Source organism: Chelonia mydas, chromosome 8 (assembly GCF_015237465.2).
Source record: "Chelonia mydas isolate rCheMyd1 chromosome 8, rCheMyd1.pri.v2, whole genome shotgun sequence".
In the NCBI taxonomy this organism is placed as follows: Eukaryota; Metazoa; Chordata; order Testudines; family Cheloniidae; genus Chelonia; species Chelonia mydas.
The window spans coordinates 23,692,314-23,714,197 of NC_057854.1; positions in this window are offsets into that span (position 1 = coordinate 23,692,314).

The window sequence follows — 21,884 nt, forward strand, 5'->3', positions numbered from 1 at the left end:
TTGAAATATTGCCTTTAAAGTTGATTGAACAGTAGAATTTTAGCCCGTAGAAATTTTCTCAGGGAAAAAACCCCTCTATCAAATGTTTTATAATTTCCCAAGGGAAATTTTGAAACAATACAAAAAATGTCATTTTGATTTAAAATATCTTGTTTCAATTTTAAAAAACCGACATTTAATAATTTATATGTTCTGAGTATTTTCCTCCCTCTCGCCCTACACACCAACCTTTTTCCTTTAGCAGGGGAGGGGAAAAGAGGAGAGGAAAGGTTCAAGTTTGGAAAGCCCAGTTTTTCCACACATTTTACTGATTTAATTTAACAAGGAAAAAGTGTGAAGGTAGCTTCTCCCCCTCCCACCTCTACACTTTCAGACTCCCCCCCCCCGCAACTTCTACCAGTTGGAAAACTATAACAAATCATTGGAAAGCAGAAAAAACCCACCATTTTCAAACATACATTTTTCTGTTAAAAACAAACCATTTAAAAATCAGTTTCCCCTCATTTTATCAAAAAAGTAAAAATTTCATCAAATAAATTTTTTTCTGCAAAATTATTGGTTTTCAATGAGACCTTATTTTCTGATGAAAATAAATTTCCAAGCAGCCCTTTGTGTCCTCTTTTGGCTTTTCCGATGTCGGCTTTTCTTGCTTGTCCTCCTACTTCCTCACTGAAAGAGTTGCTAATCTTCCCCTCTCCTTGATTAGAGCTTTAGTCCTGCAACTCATGCACAGGTAGTCCTTACTCACATGAGTAGACAATTGACTGAATGAACAAGGATTATAATGGATAGGTGTAAAAAAAAAAGTCATGGACTTGATGCTGAACACTCTAGTCCTGATCCTGCAAAGCAATTAAGCATATGCTTAACCTTAAGCACACAAGCAGTCTCCTATGGACTTCAAGATAAACACATGCCTAAGGAGGGCCACGGTATCCAGCACCTTGTAAGACTGAGCCACAAATTCTGCAAAAAGTTGCCCAGCAAATCTACATGTTAGAATGTGCCTAGGTTTTGTGTGATGGCTGCATACAGATACAACTGTCTCTGCTTCTCTCAAAAACTGATTGGATGTGTGGGAAATCACCTGGAATCAAAAGGGTAAATGGATTCCTCCCTCCTCTTTTTTTATTTCAGATTCAGATTCATAAGTATATATATTGCTGGATACAAAGTGTCAAACTTTATACGAGGTGCCTGTTATGTTGATAACCAAGCATTACAACATATAAAAATGTACGCACACTGGGGCTACTGTATCATTTTTATTTCCAGAGACAGTTGATGCGTTGATAGAAAGAGATAATTTAGCTAACAATATAAGGCTCTCTCCCACTCTCAAATACGCTATGTGGATGCACTAACTGAGATAAAAGATGTTCATGTTATATACACAAATGAGCGCTGATGCCATCCTATAAAGGATTTGTAGGTGGTTTATTATTTTAAAAGGCTGCAGAATGATTGTATGGCCTTTGTTCGTCAGAACCACAATGGCAAACTATGTCAGCCATGCAACCTGGGCTTTCTGCATCAAACAATTTGAGCTTACATTTAAGAAAATAATTAATTGAACAGCGCAAAGAGTGGCCCTGATTCCTGTGTAGTGGGGGCTCTCTTCTTAGAGATCATTCCAAACTCCCATCCTTTGCTTGGGGTGGGGATTACCAGCCTGCAATCCCTTAGGGAGGTAAGAATTCACCCAGGGATTAGTCCAACAACTTTGATCAGCAAACATGTCCCTCCAATATCAGTCCCTTAGTCACAGATCAGGGTAATCCCTCCCTTTGAGCTCTGGCCAGTTCATGCATACAGTGCAGAGCAAATTCACAGTGGCCACAGAACCAGGCTGCTCCATGGCTCTCAAGCGTTGGGGCTGCTGCATCCTTGAGGTAACAGCTCATGCAGCCTGTGCAGTTTCTTCTTGACTGGTATTCCTATCCACCAGTTAGGGGAGAGCACGCCGCAGGAAATCATAGTGGAATTTCCTGTCAGGTTTATTGCCAACCAGTATTCAAGGGGCTGGAGAGGCCAGCTCCTCTTGTCTGCCTTCCTCCCAGGGCTGTTAATAGCATTAACCTGACATGTGGAGTGGGTGTCCCACACATGGTACTATTATTACCATTTTGTTTCTATGTCAGTTGGGCTCTAGGTTTACTAGAGCTGGTTACAATATTTCAAAAAAATCAAAATGTTGACAAAAAATTAACACAAAATATTTTCACAAGTTTTTGGCCCACTCTGGTGTGTACTGCCCGAATAGGCCACAGTTCTGTAAAAGCATTTAAGCACAAGCTTTATTTTTAAAATCAGAAAGTCATGAGGACATCAATGGGACTACTCACATGCTTAAAGTTAAGTGCGTGCTTAAGTGGTTTGCTAAATCAGGGCCATAATTGCTCGATGGAGATAAACCAGCTTAAAAGATGGAGTAACAAGTCCACAGTTTAAAAAAAAAACTTTTTGGACACAATACTACCTCACAGCCACCCTTAGTTATGAGGGGAACTAATGGGACAGCAGTAACTGTCAAGAAAAAAAGACTTAAGACATTTGAAAATCAGCTATATCTAACAATATTACTAATGCATTTTTGTTTACCCATGAATGAGGTCTGATAACAGACTAGAAATGCAATGTAGCTTTATTTTTTACAAGCAACCAATAAGTATCTAGCAGTCTCTGAGCTCTCTAACTCAAATTCCCTTAGAGTAGCCCCAGCAAGCAGTAGTCCAACAGGTCTGTTGTACTGTTCTAAAACCTAGATGCATATCCATATTGATGAGAGGAAGGACTGTCAAGCAGTTAAGGTACTAACCTCAGACTTGGAAGACCTGGGTTTAATTCCATTCTGTCGCAGACATTGGATGACACTGAGCAAAACACACAGTCCATATCTCAGTTCCCATATGTAAAATGGGGTTAATAGCACTTCCTTGTCTAGTAGGGGTCTTGTGAGGATAAATAAATTGTGGATTATGAAGCACTCACATACTATGGTAATAGAGGCCATATAAGCCCCTAAGATCAGCAGGAAGCCAATGAAAACTTTCAAGAGGAATTTCAACTATAGCTGTAAACAATAAGGTCAAGAGGAAATTAGAGACGCCAAAAAGAAATTCCATGATGTCGGTACCTTCGACACAAAGGTACCAGTAAGAAGGCTAAGTATATTGATCAACTTCTTAATTGTTATGTATTACCACATGGAATTGCATTCCCCCTCCACCCCCCACTTCTCCTCCCCAGAGACAATGCTCCATAAAATGGCATTGATAGGAAAATTCTGCCTATGACACTTCTTTCCTAAATGCTGCCATTCAAAGGCAGTGTGGTGATAGCTACTGAGGCAACATGGCATCTCCATAGAATGGTACAATCTGGCAACTAGCTAAGTCATTTTATTATTCACCCTTCTTTAGAAGGAGAGTCCTAAAATAGGAATGCTACCTTTGGTGGGAGAGAGAAAAAATGATAACTTGTGATTATCCCATGCCCAAAGCTGTTACTGCTGAATAAGAAAGTAACATGAGAGAGAGAGAGAGAGAGAGTCAGTCAGTCAGATAGGCCATGTCAGTTTTTATGAACCCAAGGGTAAGTTTTGTCATTGTACAACAGAACTGCATTTGAAGGAAAGGTAATAGATTGTTTCTGTGGAAATATAGTGACTGGGTGAATCAAGTGTCAGAAGCTTTAACCCAAGACCTGTTAGACAAAGATGTACAGCTGAACAGAGTCATCTCTTTCTCTACCACCTTGCAGATCTTCACTTCCATTATAAAGACATTGAACATTGTGAAATAATGCTCCAAGCTGCAGGAAGTCATATGGCCTTTCATTTGAACATGGATTCTATAAGTGAACACATCATTTAAAGTGATGTGGGGAGAATGAGCTAAACTGTGCAAAACGGCTCCTTATTAAGAACAGGAACAAATCCGTGAGAAGTCCAGGAGATAATAAACATAACCACACTTTTCATTTCAGCTTTAAGTTCATTTTTAAAAACAAGAAGTCCATGATTTTAATGATGTCTGGAAAAAGTTGACAGGAGGTTCACAGAAAAACCGTTTCAGACGTAGGGGTTCAAATAAATATTCTTTAGTACACAGATGTGCAGTATGTTTTGAATTCTATGCGAGGGCCTCATCATCAGCTAGGCTTGTTTTCAGAATCCAGTGCTGTCATTTTAAAAGGAATAAAAGCTGCATTATCATTCCTCATCATGAATCACCAGTTTTCATGAACAATAGCACAGACTTTAAGGCAGAAAGGGAACAGGGGATGTCTGGAACAGCCAAAAGTTGGGAATCTTTGATCTTTGCGATGAATTATGATTTTGAACCTTATAAAACAGAAAAGATTTTTCATTCACTTCGGTGAATCAGACCTTTTAAAGCCTTGTCAGATATTAATCCCTTACAACTGGCAAAACTGTTGATAGAAATGAAGAAAGGTCAGAATATTCATATCTGTGACAGGAATAAAAAGATCTCACTGGCTACACACACACACGGGTGCTCAGCAGTTTCTGAAAAATCAGGCCCTTTTAAGATGCCCTCAGGTTAGATATCCTAACATTGAAGTACCCCAAATTGTTGGTCACATTTGAAAATCATGGCCATTATATACTAATTTGTTGATATTTAAAAATAAGTATTTGTAATTATATAACAAACTGTCTAGTGGAGAATTTGGGGCTAAGTGTTAGGTGGAACAGAAGGTAAAAGCAAACTATTATGCCTGGCTTTCATTGTGCAGACTAATTAGCAATAGATACTCTCTGTATTGTCAAATTGTTAGTTCTTAAATGTATATTACTAATGCAGCATACTTGTAAAACAGTGAGAGACTCACCCTAAAACCCAATAGCTGTTTTTAGTTGAAATGTAAATCTAAGCAGCTCATCTGAAATATTTGCATTTTGTTACTGTAAAATTGAAACAAATGTACAGTTTTTCTCTCTCCAGAGCTTTTAATATTTCAAAACTGTTGTATGATCAATTAGCTTATAGGTTCACCAGAGAATAGTGCATCTACAGTACATTGAAAACATGGGGTTTCAGTCTTTTGTTCCCTAAAGCAATCTCTTTTTACTTACCAAAAATTAGAAAAGTCAAAGCATTTTAATTCAGTTTTCAAAAGTTTGCAGTAAACAACATTCTTCTATTAGCTATATGAAGTTAATGCTCATTGCACCCACCCTAACTGTATTTATTGACTTATACCAGTCATGAATTTGGTCCATTGTGCTTTGTCCTCTTAGACCCTTTATTATTAAAATAAAGTTACTATATTGCAAAATACTCCAGCAGAAGTAAGACTTTTGGATTGAAGAAATGATGAGGAAATTATCCTCAGTTTTGGCAGTGAGCTTGGAAAGGAAGGGAAAGTTTTGGAAGTGATCTTTGGGGATGTGACAAGATTCTGTGAGAGTTTAGATGTGAAAAGAGGAGGATGAGGAGGAGTCCAAAATAACCCTAAGGATGAAAATGTGAGATATTGGGAGGATAATGAAGTTTTCGGAGACAGAGAGAGAATCAAGATCAAGAAAGATGTTTTTCAAAGGATAAATATTTTGTCTTGACTACAACATTATGTTACTGTTATTGAAACAAGTATGAAGTATGTAATTTGAAGAAGGATCTGGGAGGACATATGAAAGAAATAGGTAGAGCTATGATTCTGGATGCCAAAAAAGAGGTTGGTGGTGTGATATAGATCTGAGCATAAAGATGACCAGCAGATAAGCTAATTCAGAGTGTAGGTGTAGAGGAAAGGTCAAGGACAAACACCTAAGGAGAATTATGAAGAAAAGAAACCACCTAAGCTAACCCTGAAGAACTAGTGGTTGACGAAGGAGACTTTGGAGAGGGCAGAATTCTAGAAATCTAGAGGAGAAAGTTTCAAGGAGAAAGAGAGAGTCTATGGTGTTGAAAACAGAAACGCCAAGGAGAATAACACCACAATCATAGAAATGTAGGGCTAGAAAGGACCTCGAGAAGTCACAAGTCCAGTCCCCTGCACAGAGGTAGGACCAAGTACACCTTGTCCATCTCTGGAAGATGTTTGTCCAACTTGTTCTTAAAAACCTCCAGTATAGAGTCATAGAAATGTAGACAGAGTAATGAAGTAGATACAGTAATAAAGAAGTTGTCTTTGGTTTTCGTGAGAAAAAAAGTTTATTTGTGCCTTAAATGAGTGTATCTTCACTGGACTGGAGAGGATAATAGTATGATTAGAGAGGATCTAGAAAGGAGTTGAAGGACAGGAAATGAAGGCCCCAAGAATAGAGTCCATCTGGAGGCAAAAGGAAAGAGGGAAATGGGGAAAATAAAGACACAGAGGAGAGCTTGAAACTAAGGGATACAACGATACCCTGGGAGTAGAGGGAGAAAGCTGAGGAGGTATGGAAGCAGAGAACAGATTAGAGTCCACTTTGTAAGACACTGAGAAAAGAAAGAAAGGTAACAGGATGAGGAGGGGAGGTGGCAAATGAGAGTTCCAGCTGGATAATGTTTATTTTTGGCTGTAAGGAATTAAGAAGATATAGGCAGAGAAGGTTCAGGGGGATGGTGGGAAGAAGGGTTGGTAGGATGTTTGAATAAGCAGTTAAAGATAAAGAATAGCTGATTAAGACTGGAAGTCTGGGAGTGGATGAGGGAAGACAAGTTGGATTACTTAGCCAGGAATAGAGACCAGTTGATAGAAGGAAATAGAATTTCCCCCAGACTGGTATTTTCTTGGTAAAATGCGCAACAGTTCAATATTAGAAACAATTGGTCATGGGTGCAATAAACTGGACTACATCTACTACCCCCACATACCCAGCCAATATTGTTTCCTTCTATTCATTGCTTTAATGCTTATGATTTAACAGTGAAAGCATTTGCAGGGGGAAAAGGTATATCAAATGCCAACAGTGTTATATAACCTCTTGATTCACCAAAGGTCCATTGATTATACGTGCATATTCTTGGCAGCTGTAGCCTCTAAGCTCCCAGATCATGCTGCAGATCCAATATTTTCCATCTTTTAGTGGACTACGCTACATTATAGTGTGCAGTAAAGAAATCAGTTCTATCACTGTTTCAGACTTTCTCCATTTCAAATCACATCAACAAAAATGACAGTGTAGTACAAGCTATCAATCAAGGTGCAAGGTTTATTACATTAAAATGTACTCAACTGCTTTGCATTATTTGAGTTCTAGAGTTTCAAAAACACTGGGATCTATTTTCAGTGGGTTTTATTTTTAAAAATAGGTTCCAGAGCAAAAACAATGTAATAAAAAGAAGGAACTGTCATAAATAAAATTTCCAGGCAGGAACAAAAACAAAGCATTAAGTTAAAGTTAAGCTTCCCACAGTATCCTTGTTTAGGTTTTGCTAAAGTGACTATTACTGTGAGTTCTCGGGTCCTTCATGGGGAGGAAATACCAGGTACTAACAGGCTCTTTAATCTAGCAGAGAAAGCATAATGAGACCCAGTGGTGGGAAGTTGCAGCGAGACAAATGCAAATTGGAAATAATGAACCTGTTTTTACAGTGAGGGTGATTAACCATTGAGACTAACTACCAAGGGAAGTGGTGGATTCCTCATCTTTCAAGGTCTTCAAATGAAGACCGGATGCCTTTCTGAAAAAGATATGCTTTAGCCAAAGACAAATTATTGGACTCAACACAGGAGTAACTGCATGAAATTCTATAGCCTGTACTACAGACTAACTGATGGTCCCTTATGGCCTCAAAAAACTCAATGAAGAGACTCATGCATTAGTTTAACTTTAAACACTGTGTGTAGTGTCATTAATATCTATGGGACCACTTGTGCAAAATGTTATGCATGTGCAGGATAGGGGCCTAGTGTAATAAGTAAGCATTTAAAAATATAGACCAGTTAAACAATAAAATTAAATATTTGGAAATAATAGTTTAAGGTAACATACATAACTATTTGAATACCATAACTATTTACATATTCACGAACAAGAAAATTAGCATTAGACATGTTGCAGTTTATAGATTTGTCTGATGTAATGCAGGGCATCTCAAGGCTAAGGCTAAAATTAAGGTTCTTTTGATTATTTCCATCCAAACTCATTAACACCACAGCATACTAAAAACCTTTGGCATATGTTATCAAACGTGTGTTCAAAGTTAGTTTCCTAAATCCATGTTTAGGCATCTAAATAAAACTCACCTGATTTTCAAAGGTGGCTAGCACCTGCAGATACCATTGACTTCAATGGGATTTGTGGGTGCTCAGCACTTCTGAAAAATCAAGCAGTGTATATTTAGACAACCAAATATGAATTTAGTGCCAGATCCTGCAAAGTGCTGAGCACCTTCAACTCCCATTAACTACAATGGAAATTGAAGGTGCTTAGCACTGGCAAGATCAGACCCATTACAATTTTAGCTTAAGATTTGATAAAATATTCTCTTCTGGTTCTTATACCCTCTGCTCACTGTCACCCGTTGCACATGCACATTTTGCAGACATGATTTCCAGACCACTACTGTATAATCTTGCCCTACATGTACAGCAATACTTGGGCATAATGGCAGGAAGTATTTTCTCCTCAACTTTGTTTTTAGCTTTCAGGTTTAATACATGGTAGAATCTGAGATCAAGCAAAAGTTTATACCATACAGGAAAGAGGAAAAGGCATATAACATGGGAAATATCAGAGCATGAACTGCTTATTAAAGAAAAACAAGCAATTTACAGTAGGCAGAGTAGAATAGCATCAGTTGAGAGACAACCTTAAAGCCAGTTAGTTAAATTCAAGAAGGATTTTAGGAAAGCAGGAACAGTGTTTCAGATACAAATACACCTAGGGCTGAGAAACACTCTTGAGCTTAACAGGGCCCGATGCCACTGACTTTAGCAGCAGATATGGAAAGGGAGGTTTAGTTAATGATGAAGCCTTCTGTGAACCAATAGGCTAACAAGCTACTTAAGAAACAAGTGTATCCTGTGAACAACATTAGATACTAGACTAATCCATATGCACTCAAAAGTTAGAAAGTGACAGAATTAAGGTAGTCTGTGCAACCTTAATTCATCCTCTTGTGCGTATACATTATGATTCAGTTTTCCAGTACATGATCACACACCATGTTTTTCACAGGACACCTTAATTGGAATCTTAACTTTGTTTTAATGTAGGTTTTTATGTAATTTTCTATTAAAAAGTAAATTGAAAAAACAAATTCCACCAACCGTTTTGAGCCCCCTCCCTTCTTCCCTCTGCCATCCCCCGTGGGTCATCAGCCGTCTCACTGAAACTGCTGTCATGGTGTGTTGCGTAATGGCTGTCCTGCTAACTATGGAGCATCCAGGAGACCACATGTATCTTGAAAAAAGAAGCCAACGGACAAACTTTTCTTCAGATTAATGATGGGGGGGGGTTCTAATATTTTCAGTCACAAACTGTGTTGATCAGCAGTCATGCGGAAGATGCTGAAATATCTTACCTCAAGGAACTCTCTTCAGACACCGTTCAAAGAAGCCAGTGTCTGAGTACTGCTTTTCTGTGGCTAAGAAGGCCAGAATGTCATTAGCAGAAATAGGGATATCAGAGAATAAGAAAAGGTCTCTGGTACAAAGCCTCTAGTTTGGGCCATAACCTCCAGATGAACAGGAAAAGAAGGGAGAGACTGAGCCAGGAGTTGCAAGCATATCATGAAACCGGATGCTTCATAGGCATCTCTCTCACTAGAGCGCTCCAGTCGTTTGGCAACAGGACATACCACTATATGAGTAGTATGTAACATAGGGTTAACACTGCCATTGAATAGGAGTTCTGACAAGGTTATATGGTAGCAGGGCAAATGGCGTGGTTATAATAAAGAAAATGAATTGCTATAGCTACATCAAGGAGACAGGAGTAATATTTGACACAAACCAGATAATAGGTGCTATATGACACATAGAACACAGATACAGCAAATGAGTGGAAAAAATAACTATAACAAATGCAAAAACCTATTACTATTTCTTTTTCTTCTTATTTTTATACACACAACAAACCAACACACTCATATGCTTGAAAACAATTACTGCAAAAATGTAGTATTTAAATATCAAAATATCAAAATATTGATATTTTTATGAGCTTGGATCTTCAAAACTATAGATCATCATAAAATCAAAGGGAACAAAAATAATTAGCAGTGTCCCTCACCATGTCTCATATCTTGAAAATTGGGAAATTATAGAATTAACTCACTGAGTAATCTTAGCCTTACATAATATAAACAAATACCACCAGCACAATTCTGTATTATTCAGGTATCACAAGTACTTTATGAACCATGGCTTGCAAAAGTCAAACAAAGGAAACACTCATTAAGTCCTCCTGCAACATGTTTTAAGTTCTGAGCCTGCAAAGAGAAACATTCTTCATTTCCCATCCTGTAATCAGTGTGTGACATGAATGGAACTACTCACATAGTATAGTCAAGCACGTACATAAATTTTTGCAGGATTGGGCCCATATACTGTATTAATATTTGTCTTCTTTGTTGGCCCTGTGATAAGAATCTATTCATGAATAGTAGGTGGCATTTCTCTTTTCTAGGTATAGTCAGTAACATTTTGAACAAGAATAACTCTTGCAAAGATCTTTTAGAAAGTTCATCAGAATGATATCCAGAAACAGTGCTTGAAGAAAAAGAAACTGGAGCAAATCAAAGTTGGAGTCCCATAATCTTGATTATGGCATCTCTCACCGTGGATCAGGAATTTGGTAGGATTGGAGAAAGCTGTCACAAGTGTATAAAGGAACTAGATGTATTACATTTTTCAATCACGTAGATGCAAGGTAATTGGTTATTTTATGTAGTTTTTAGATGTTTTATACACCCACAAAAACAGTTTGATCAGAGTTTCTTTCCCTAAGTATGACAATGAGCATGTTGACCTAGGCTTCCAGATGATTTTACATTCTTTGTCTGTGATGCTGAAATGTGTGTCATGTCTCTATTTTTGTATATAAATCTAGGAAGCCTTCAAAAGCTATATCAATAACTTACCATGTAACCTTGACAATAAAAGCTAAAAATGAAAAATAAGACTATTTCCACTGAGTTCAGGGTTCTAATAAATGTAGTTTCCTCAAATTTTACCTACAGAGCCAACCAGTTAACTCCTGTGACTATTAAACTCCTGTTTCTTTACTGAATAACAGATTTTTATCAAGCCCAGTTTGTAAAGAAGTGAAAGAAAACTTTTATTTGGGAGAAGAATGTGAAAATCTCTAAAGATACGGGGAGGAAAATCCCCTAGTGGCTGTACATTTGCAAACATTGGGCCCAGTTGCCCATAATGCCAGACAGCCCTTTCAGGATGCTGCAAAATCCCAAATTTCTCCACTTAAATACTGGGAAACTTTTTTTTTTAAGCTAATGGTTGTACCGATCTCAAATGTTTGGGATGAGTTTTATTCTCAGGTACTTTACACCTTTTCTTCCTATTTGGAAGTCTTTGGCCATTTCCACTAGTTGCACCCCTTTTCCGACTTCATTCTGTAAGCTTTAGATTGCTACAGAGACCTAGGTGCTTGTTGTCCGTTATTTGATCATGTTTCTTTAAGGAAACTGGGATTCAGACAAAGGAGGTCAACAAACAGTCAGTGGAATTTTCCTTCCTTTGTGGGTTTTTGGCAGCACAGCAAGAGACTGCAGTGTTCAGTACTTGATGATCAGATCAGGGTTCTGATGGTAAGGATTTTGCAATAGAAGTAATTAACATGTTAGCAGCCCCATGTGTTTTCATTTCACCAGAGCAAAACAAACTATTTAAACCTTTTACAAACACACATCTCCCACACATCTACCCCGGTGTACGTTCAGCATGATGTTTGAGATGGGTTGTTACACTGGAAATCAAGGGAAAGTCATAACATCACAGGCATGCCCAACACAGTACAGGAGCTATGCTTCATTCAGCCCGGCACCCGCTCCATTTGATAGTTACAATCCTGTGAAGTAGACTCTAATAGGTCTTTTCCAGCTCTGATTTCTATGTATGAATTCTGCATCTTCCCCTCATAGCTGCCCTGCTGCTGCAGATTCCCACCACCAATCTTCAACCTTTGTTCACAAAAACATCTCTTCTGAGAGGAGACTTCAACTGACAGGTGCTGAGAGAGATCAGGCCAGGGTGCACAGGGATGACGTCAGTTTCCTATCTGTTGTACATGTCAGTGGCAGTCGTATAAATCAAGTTAGAAGAGGACAGCATATAAATCAGACAAGAGGGGAACAAAGGCTTTGATTCTAGTCCCACTGATGTAAAAAAATTCTCACAGATTTCAATGGAAACAGGCTCAGAATGAGATGTCAATCAGCCTCTCCCTTGCTTCATCGTTGCACTGTGATGCTTTTATCCCAATTAGGCTGGGGTAAAAGGGCTACAGTACTGGCATGAGAGGTCACTGGGAATAACCCTAGCTCTAGGTATCCTTAAGAGTGCAGAACAGATTCCAGGGCAGCTCCAGGCACAGTGGGGGTGTTCCAACACAGGCCAGAATAGAGTCAAGGCAGGGCATGGGCATGCTGGTCTGTGACCAGAGCACCCTAGACCTTGGCTATTCCAAACCTCCATGGAACTGGTGAAGTAAAGGCTCAGTTTACGGTTGCACCCTACCCTGTTCTGGGGACAAACCAGCTTCAACAGCCACTAAACAGGGGCAGCACAAGCTGACTCTACTCTGTTGTTTGCACCAGTGCCTGCACCAGAGATTACTCTGATTCAGATTCCCCATATTTGGTCTAGCTATCCTTCTTAGCGTTTTATAAGGCACCTATCAACTTGGTACCAATGTGAGCACCTACTTAGTTCACAGTCAACCTTCTTGCTGGTAGAAAAGGGTCAAGAGGGTCAAAGCAGTTCCAGGCAAAGTATAACAAATACTAAGAATGGGTTAGAACATCAAACCCTGATGGAAAAGGAAAATGCTACCCGCGCCAAAAGGTCCAGTGTCCATCATCTTCATGAGAACTATCAAACCTTGAGTATTGTGGTATGGCCAGGATTCAGTTAGTTGTCTCTCTCACTATAGGGCAGGTTTTTCAGACCTTGGATGATTCCTGTATCTCTTTTCTGAACTATTTCCAATATTTAACAGCCTTTATGATGTGTGGCTACCAGAACTGTACACTGTATTCTATTAGTAGTCTCACCAATGCCAGATACACTGGTAAAATCACCTCCCTGACTCTACTCAGTGTTCTCCTGCTTATATATATCTCCAAGGACTGCATAGACCTTTCTCCCACAGCATCACAAATAGAAGGTCACTTTGGTTCTCCTCTATAACCCCGAAATCTTTTCCAGGATACAGTCCCCAGCCTATAAGCACGGCCTAAACTCTTTGTTCCTAGATGTAGATACACATTGTATTTGGCTTTATTACAATGCATCTGGCTCATGAGGCTTTGAACACACCTTTATGCAGATAATCCAATATTAAGCCTTGGAATAAATTGTACTTTCACTAATTAGATCCTAAAATCCACACAGAAACGTACACATTTGAAGAGTTTTCCTTACATTTTAAATTTTCATCCGATCCATCAGTTTGAAGCTAAAACATGCTTTGTATCTTTGCGATCAGCAGAGTTATGTTGTTTATCCTCTAACATTACTCAAAATTGGCAGTGAAAGCCACTTTTTCATGTTTACCCTTTCATCTGCTATCTGTTAAAATTGGAAAGCAGGACACATTACATTAAGGGCAGAAAACAGTAAACAGCATGTACCCTCCTGAGTTTTGTGTAGTCATAATAATACTAAATTTATTATGTTTTCTATTCTCATTCTGGAGGCCTGGTTCCTTCAAGGATGTCTGTTCTGAGTACTGCCTTATTTTCTGCTCTGTTATCATTCTTCTGGGGATTTTATTCTTGTTTTCCTTCCTCCTTAAAACATTTATTAAATAGTCTTCCCATAAAATATGTGGCATCAACAAATTGCATGATGATATGGAATACCAGAAAGGTTTTACTGAGATGTTCCCTGAATGACAATTAGTGAAGTATTTCAGGATTAGCTTTTTTGATTCTGAAGTAGAATACAATTTTCCACATTTTAAAAAAGTGAAATAAGTCAGAAACTTTGAAATAAGCTCAGAGACACTGAAAGCCACATCTTTCTGAAAGATTACAGTATCTGACACAAATGGAGAGTATTAATGATGGATGTGACAAACCTTATCTTTTAGGAACTTGAAAACATGGTTTATGAATTTTCAGCACAGCAGACCAGATATACAGGCTTTGAAACATACTGTTCATTCTTTAATGGAGAATATAACTATGCTAGTACTCCACAGATACCTTCAAGTGTACATTAGATAAGAAATGAGTGGGATTGGGGTAGAGAGAACACCTGCAGAATGCAGGTTCTGGTTGAATGAGCACTCTGCCACCTCCTTGACTTTGTACCCCCTGTCCACACACCCTCGGGAGGACTGAGGTTCTGAGTAGGGAAAGACGGAACTGTAGATTGAACATCCTCCTCCTTCATCTCCATGCAAAGAACTCTGTGAGAAATTCATGTTAACTCTGTCAGGGAACCCCTCCTTTGCTGTGGATTTCTCCTTCAACGGGGCGGGTTCAATACCAGCTGCTGCCAGTAGAAGCTATACCTGCATAGAGCCATGAGCTAATCATGCTGACAAGGAGCCAGGGGAGAGCCACAAGGTCCAAGAGCTGGCATATGGTTTCTGCACTACTGAACCTAATGTCTGGTGAATTCCCAATGATCTATGGTTTATGGAGACTCAACCTCACAGAGTTTTCTGGATAAGAGCTCAGCTTGGCTCTGTGGGATCACTGGGAGCTGAAAATGTTTGGAGGGTGAACCAGAAGGCAGAATTGAGCTCTGTGATGAAAGGCAAGTCAGAGGAACATGAGATCCCTGGCTTTCCATCTCTATTTACATGCATCATGTGGCATAGCTACAACCTTGGCTGAATTAAATCAAGTGCCTGCCCTTGTACCTAAGAAGCCACGTGTGTCATGAAATGGAGACCCTCTCTCCCACAAAGGCTTCAAGATATACATTAAGTTTGTTGCTTAATCTACCTAAATATCAAGTAACAAACAATATGTGCTCAATTCTCCATTGTTTTATTCAGAGCAGGATGCGGGAGGGATGGGAAGCATCAGGCAGCTGGTTACAGGGCCTACAGGGCATGGGAAGTCAGAGTATTCCTGCCATACCTCATCCTTCACACAACCACATCAGCTGCTGTACCAGGAATTGGTAGGTGGCTGGAAAAGAACCATACCACCACCTCTGTGCCAGCCTGAAAACCCCATAAGGGTAAGATAATGCTGCCTGGTTTAACAGCCTTTTATGCTACCAGAATGGCATTAATGAGCTTTAGGATTAGAGTGAAGCAAGCCCCGGGAGTGCAAAGGGGAGAATGGGGAAAAAATAGAGGCAAGTAGGAAAGGAACTTTGCTGTGGCATATAATGCACCTTAACTAATATACATAACAATGGCATCAGAAAATTATATGAAGGCTTGCACTGAGATACAAAATATTTGCAAATATAGATCTCAAAAAAAGCTTATGGCGTCATAAGCATTTGTAACATAGCAAAAGTTTTAACCTTTTAAGTGGAAAAAAGAACTAGATGGGAAACCAGAGCACTCCTGCCACCCTCCTCCCTCACCCACCATGACATCAGCCAAGGTTATAGCTATGTGACATAGTAGAGAGGAAAAGGCAGGGATCTCATGTTGCTTTGACTTGCCTTTCATCACAGAGCCCAATTCTGCCCTCTGGTTCACCCACCAAACATTTCCACCTCCCCGTGATCCCACAAACATTCTCCTTAATATCTGAAGAATGAAGACTTCAGAATGTTTATAAAGAGATCAGTTGCAATAAGGACATATATTTGGCATGGGTTTAAACTGAGGTTTCTCTTTGCAAAGGGGAGGGGCTAAGAGTATCCAGCTTTTATGATTTATGCCCAAATCCTCACAGATATTGAGGCACTTGTCATTAATTTCAATGAAAGTTAGGCACCTAAAGATCTTTGAGGATCTGGGCCTTAGTTTATAGCTCTGATAACACATTGCAAACATAATTACTCTTTGATCCTGAATAGAGAGCCACCTTACATTCTGTTACACAATCAAGCCTTTTCTCAAACACACACACACACATATATATATATATATATATATAAAATATATTTATATATATTATATATTTATAAATATAAATAAAATCAGTTTTCTTGAGATGCCAGACTGGTGTTGTAGATAAGAAAGAGTACAGTCTTGTGGTTATTTACTTTTTGACCAAAAGGTTCCTAGATTTACACCCTATCATTTTCAGTACTTTTACAATTTGCAATTAAAGATGCCTTCAAATATTCTATACAAAGCACAGTAACACTTATAAACATCTTTCAAAACATACTAAGAGAGAAAATGTGATAGAATGTAAAAGTAAAATTGAAATAATAAAGCTACATTCCAGAGTCTGCATTAACACACTTGAGGTTTTATGATTCAGGAGGTATTACCTTCTTTGACACTTTTGAGCTGCCCTGATTGACAGAAAACCATGGTCGCCAAGGATTTTTTTAAATAATGTGAACATTCCAAAAAGTTAAATAAGCAACTAAACCATAAGTATGTAGGCTATGATATTCTCCAAGCATCATGTGTATGAAGATAATTGTACATATTTCTTAATAGTCAATAATGGCATAAGCAACTTGATAGTTATAAGAATAATTATTAATAGCCATTTTTGCACCAGTATTGAGTTTTACCCTCTATGTAGGTAATTTTCTTGCTATCCCAGTGGATGCCCCAATTATGGGAAAATAAAACTTAACAGAAAGTCAAAACAACAGTCAAAAATAAAGCTAATGAGCCGTAAAAAGATTAAAGCAACTTTTCTAAAATAAATGTGTGAGCAGAAGACACATTCTGAGGAACAAGAGAAACAAAAACCAAGAGCAAACATAACAGGAATAGAAAGTACTTACCAAGTAGAAGAGTAGCAGGGAAATGCAACTTGCAACACTCAGAGGCAAAATGACCCTCTTAGGGCAGCAGCTGCTTGGCTCTCCCAGATTTAAAGGACCAATTACCAGAAGTGCATGCTGGGAAAGGCTATTTTAAAGGAACTCAGACATGTGCAGTTAGTCATAAAGGAGCAGGTTCTAGATTGAGTAGTGGAGCACTCTGCAAGTAGCAACATTGAAATGAAATATTGGCGAAGGCAGTAGAACTTGCCTTACAGAAAGTATCACCCAGGGATATGGCTGAGATGGCAAATGGTCTGAGAGTTTGTGAGCTGGAGCCTGGTGTGTTTTGAGGGAGTTATGTTCCCTTGCTATCCTTGATCGCTCCCTCTCCTGCTATACATAAGCTCTGATTTTAATGCAAAATGTCTGAAGTGGCCTGAGTTTAGAATGGCTATCTCATTCAGGAATGATCTATTCCATCCAAAATATGTGCTGATGAAATCCTCATAGAGTGCTGCATCACAGTCTCATGTATTCTATACATACCATATGTACTGCAAGAAAAACTACTTTCGGAAAGTTCCAGTCTTATTTAGACTCTCTCTTGTATTTCTCCCTCTGTAAAGTCAAATGTCTGAGTTGTACTGAGACCAGATTGGTGAGTTTATTGGACCAGCTTCCGTTGGTGAGAGCTTTAGAGTTTACACAGAACTCTTCTTCAGGTTACCCATGGGTTGTTACAGTTAAAATAGGTATTAGAATTACAAGAATGTGTTTAGTCTTCATTGAATGTTTGTGAGTGGCTACATGTATTAATATCACTGATTAAGACAAGTAGCCACTCACAAACATTCAATGAAGACTAAACACATACTTATAATTCTACAATACAATATGGGATGCAGATGTTAAGCTAATATTTGAGCAGTTGTATTATGAGCCTCTGTGACTGTGTAAGTCACCAGACAGAAAAGAGACAATCGGCATGAGGGGCTAATCTTCAACAGCAGATGTTACACCCTTCCCAGAACTAAAGGTCCATTGATACCAGATAGGATGTTGCAACTGGAATTTCCCTACAGACTGTCAACAAGAGGACAAAAGACTTTGTTGTTCTGTCTTTGTCCCCATGAAGATGAGTCATGCAAGTGGACTTCTCCTATCAGCTGAGCTAGCAGCTCACAGCCTGTGACAGCAGGAGAATAAAACCCCTAACAAGAAGGAAATGATTATCTCTATGCTGCCTGTACTCTAGAGGGCAAGGGTTTTCTAGGCATAAGTAAGAGAGCTGCTTAGCCTGGGTTAGCCCTAAAGGACATATAGAACTTTGTTATGATAGACGCTTCTATTACCTTTTACAACCTAAGATTGTAACTCATGTTTTTACCTCCTTTAACTTGGTAAATAACTCTTGCTTTCTTTCCCTATTTAATAAATCTTTATATAGTTTATTATAGGATTGGCTATAAGTATTGTCTTTGGTGCAACTGACCTGGGGTTAATGACTAGTCCTTAGGGACTGGGGGTCACCTGAATGTTGCTGTAGCTCTTGGTGTAAGGGGCCATCTGTCACAAAGGTATGCTCACAAAGGGTGTAAGATAGATCAGAGTACCCAAGGAGACTGTGTGTGACTCCATGTTAAGGCTGTTATCGGGCTTGAAGCATTTACACTTGAAAATTGGTTGGTGAAGTATAGAATTCACAACCAGCTTGGGGTTCGTGCCTTAGTTCCTAACTATCTGCCCTGAGGTTGGTAATCATGTTCTTGAGTCACTGCAGGCAGCCTGCCCATTTTAGTTGCACTGAGCCCCAGTTCACAGGGTCTGGGTATGATATGATGGAGTCATAGGGTAAAATTTTCAAAAATGGTGTGGGTACTTAACTTCCATTGACTTTCAATAAGTGCCCAAGTCACTTTTCTAAGTGGTACCCATACACTCTAAAACCAGAGGCGCAGTGTTGTCTTGTGAATAGAAAACTGGAATGGGACTCAAGAGTCCTGGGTTTTAGTCCCTCCTCTGCCTGTCCATGCTGGGTCTCCTTCAGCAGGTCATTTTGTTGTTCTGTGCCGTTACTCCCCGTTTATATAATGGACTAATGATACTTCTATGGCAGCTAAGTAGTAGTATTCATTATGGGAAGTAGGCACCTAAATGCCTGTGAGGATCTGGACCAAAGTGATTATCACATTATGGGAGCTGCCAGAAACAAATATCTAATACATATAAATACCACTGTAATAGTGGGAGCCTTAAACCTGGTTCTTCACAGAATGGCCAGCTTATTTTACAGCTGCATGGGCCGCCTGTTTATGGAACCTTTGGATGAGACAACAGCACTTGTTCATGTCAAGTGAATCCTGTTTGTTTTGCCTCTTCTCTGGGAGCAGAGCTTCTTTCATTCTCAGGGACACGAAGGCACCAACTGCCGCCAAACTGCAGCTTCATTTCAACCAGATATCGTTTAGTTAAAAGGGAAAAGAAACCGAAAGAAAACACTGACGCTCACGTCATCTAAGCCCAAGCAGTGCTAAAGGAACAAAATGCAGTTGCCTAACTCTACGGTTAACATGGTCGTCGTTAGGGAATGGATCCAGGACCTTTAGCGACAAGCACGCGAGTTAAAAGTTAGCACAAATGTCTGTTTATGTGAGTTACTTGTTGTCTCTTTAATTCTAGAAACCTGGCTCAATGATTCATGAAAATCTTGTGATCCTGAATATTTTTGTAGCATTGCCATAGCAACCCGATGTGATATAATAGATACTGGGGATACAAAGTTGCAAAGATTTAGATAGGAGATGTTCCAGATAATTAAGAAATATAATGAAAATAAATTGGGGGAAAAAATAAAATGTTAAATATATTCTTGCAACACATGGAAGTTGCTAGGTTCATTAAAATTGGGTATTTACATTCCTACTGTCACTTAGCACTGGCATCAGAATAAAATTTTATGTCAGGCAAGGAATTAAAACCCATACAAGCTATTTTGAATCTCTATCCCATCCGTGCTGGGTTGCTGGACGGGATAGAGGATGCTGTCACAACAGGACCTTAGGGATGCTTTGAAGCATGTGCATATGCCTTCCAGAGTTTCAGGGACTATGGTCATTGCTCCCCATTTGAAGAGGGTATAGGCTTCAGTCCCATCTGTGCCCATCTGACTCTGCTGGCCAGTGTAATAGGATGGTAGGGCTATTACATCAGGCCTCTTCTCATGCCTCTCTGCTTACTTTGAAGAGGCTAGTCCCACAATGACTTTGTGTAGTTAGGAGAGCACAATAACAATACTGGGCCTGATCTCTGCAGAAGGGCCTGGAGAAGAAGCAGGGACTGGAAGGTCCATCTATCATCCCGCTTCTTCTTCTTCTTCTGGATGTGCACTCTTGGCCTAAAACAGGAAATAATGCAGCACCTAAACACCTCAAACCAGCATGGCAAAAGAATAAATTCAAAGATGAAACTATTGAGTTGTTGACTCAAGAGAAGGATGAGCAGAGGGTGGGGCAGCACAACAATCTGAATGTAGCAAAGGAAAAGTCCTTTTAGAGTCATATTTTCAACTGTTTTCATAAATAGAGCTGATCAGAACATTAAATTTCATTGAAGCCAAAATATATTGGTTATATATTGGTTTCAACAAGGGTATATTTTTGGTTTAGGGCTCTCTGTTCACTCAGAGATACTCTCTCACAGTCTATAGCATGGTGATTAGGACACTGACCTGCGATGTGGAAGACCCAGGTACAAGTCCCTGTCTTCCGGCATCCGAGCAGAGTTCTTCACCCTGGATGACTCTGAATCAGGTCGAGCAGTATCAGAAATGACCAGAGTGCCCTAGATCCGAAAAACCTTCCTGAATTGTAAAGTTGAGGTTTCGATCTGAAAGCAGGCACTTCAGCACAAATCTCTTTATGCAAAAACATTCAGAAGTTTTGTTTTCATTCCAATGAAAACAAAATTTGAAACCCCAAAAGTTGCCATTGTCCCTCTCCAGGCAACTCTACTCATAACCCTTATTTTCATGGGTGAATGGAGATAGCAGAGGCTGTAGCTGCCACTACAATGTTGGGTTTCAACAATGATTCTTGTGGAGCCCAGAAACATAGGAAGATTGTTTATTATTTACATGATTGTGGGAGGAAATCAAGAGGGGCTGGATTGCCAGAGGCTGAAGTAGAAAGAGAATGCTGGGTGATGTATAACACACATGACAGAAGACCAGAGTTATAGCTGTCCTGGTTTTTGAAATCAAAAGAATCACTCAAAATTTCTGATTAACTGGAACCAAAGGCCAATCACATTTGTAACATCTTTAGTGGTAACATATCATTCATCCACTAGGTGTGTCTGTGTGCTGTACAAAGTTCCTGACAGTATGTGATCCCAGGTAAACAAAGAAGACAAAGCTGGAACTCTAGCTTTGTGGTAATTTCTCCCTTGCGTGTGTTTTGTATAAATACATGGCTCCTGTTTAGGAGACAACACTCCATAGCAAGCAAGATGCACTATGCATTGCCCCCCCACTTATCCCAATCCTTGTAGTGATGAGGGATGTCTTCAAAACAGAAGAAAAATGTTTGTACTTTATAGGCTTATACACAATTAAGACACGGAACATTTTCATGCAGATTAGATTTTTTTTTAGCAATTATATCTATTTTGGCTGTTTGTGGACTGGTTCTTCCATTATCATGCTTGAGATTTGCAGGAATAATTGTTCATAATGCTAATTTAAATACACACACGCTCTCTTGCTTTCAGAGGCAAATTCACCTCTCTGGAGGGTTTACTTTTCTTTCAGAAAATAAGAACCAAAGCTTAATATCTTTCCTTCACCAGGACTTTAATTGCACCATTTTACATTT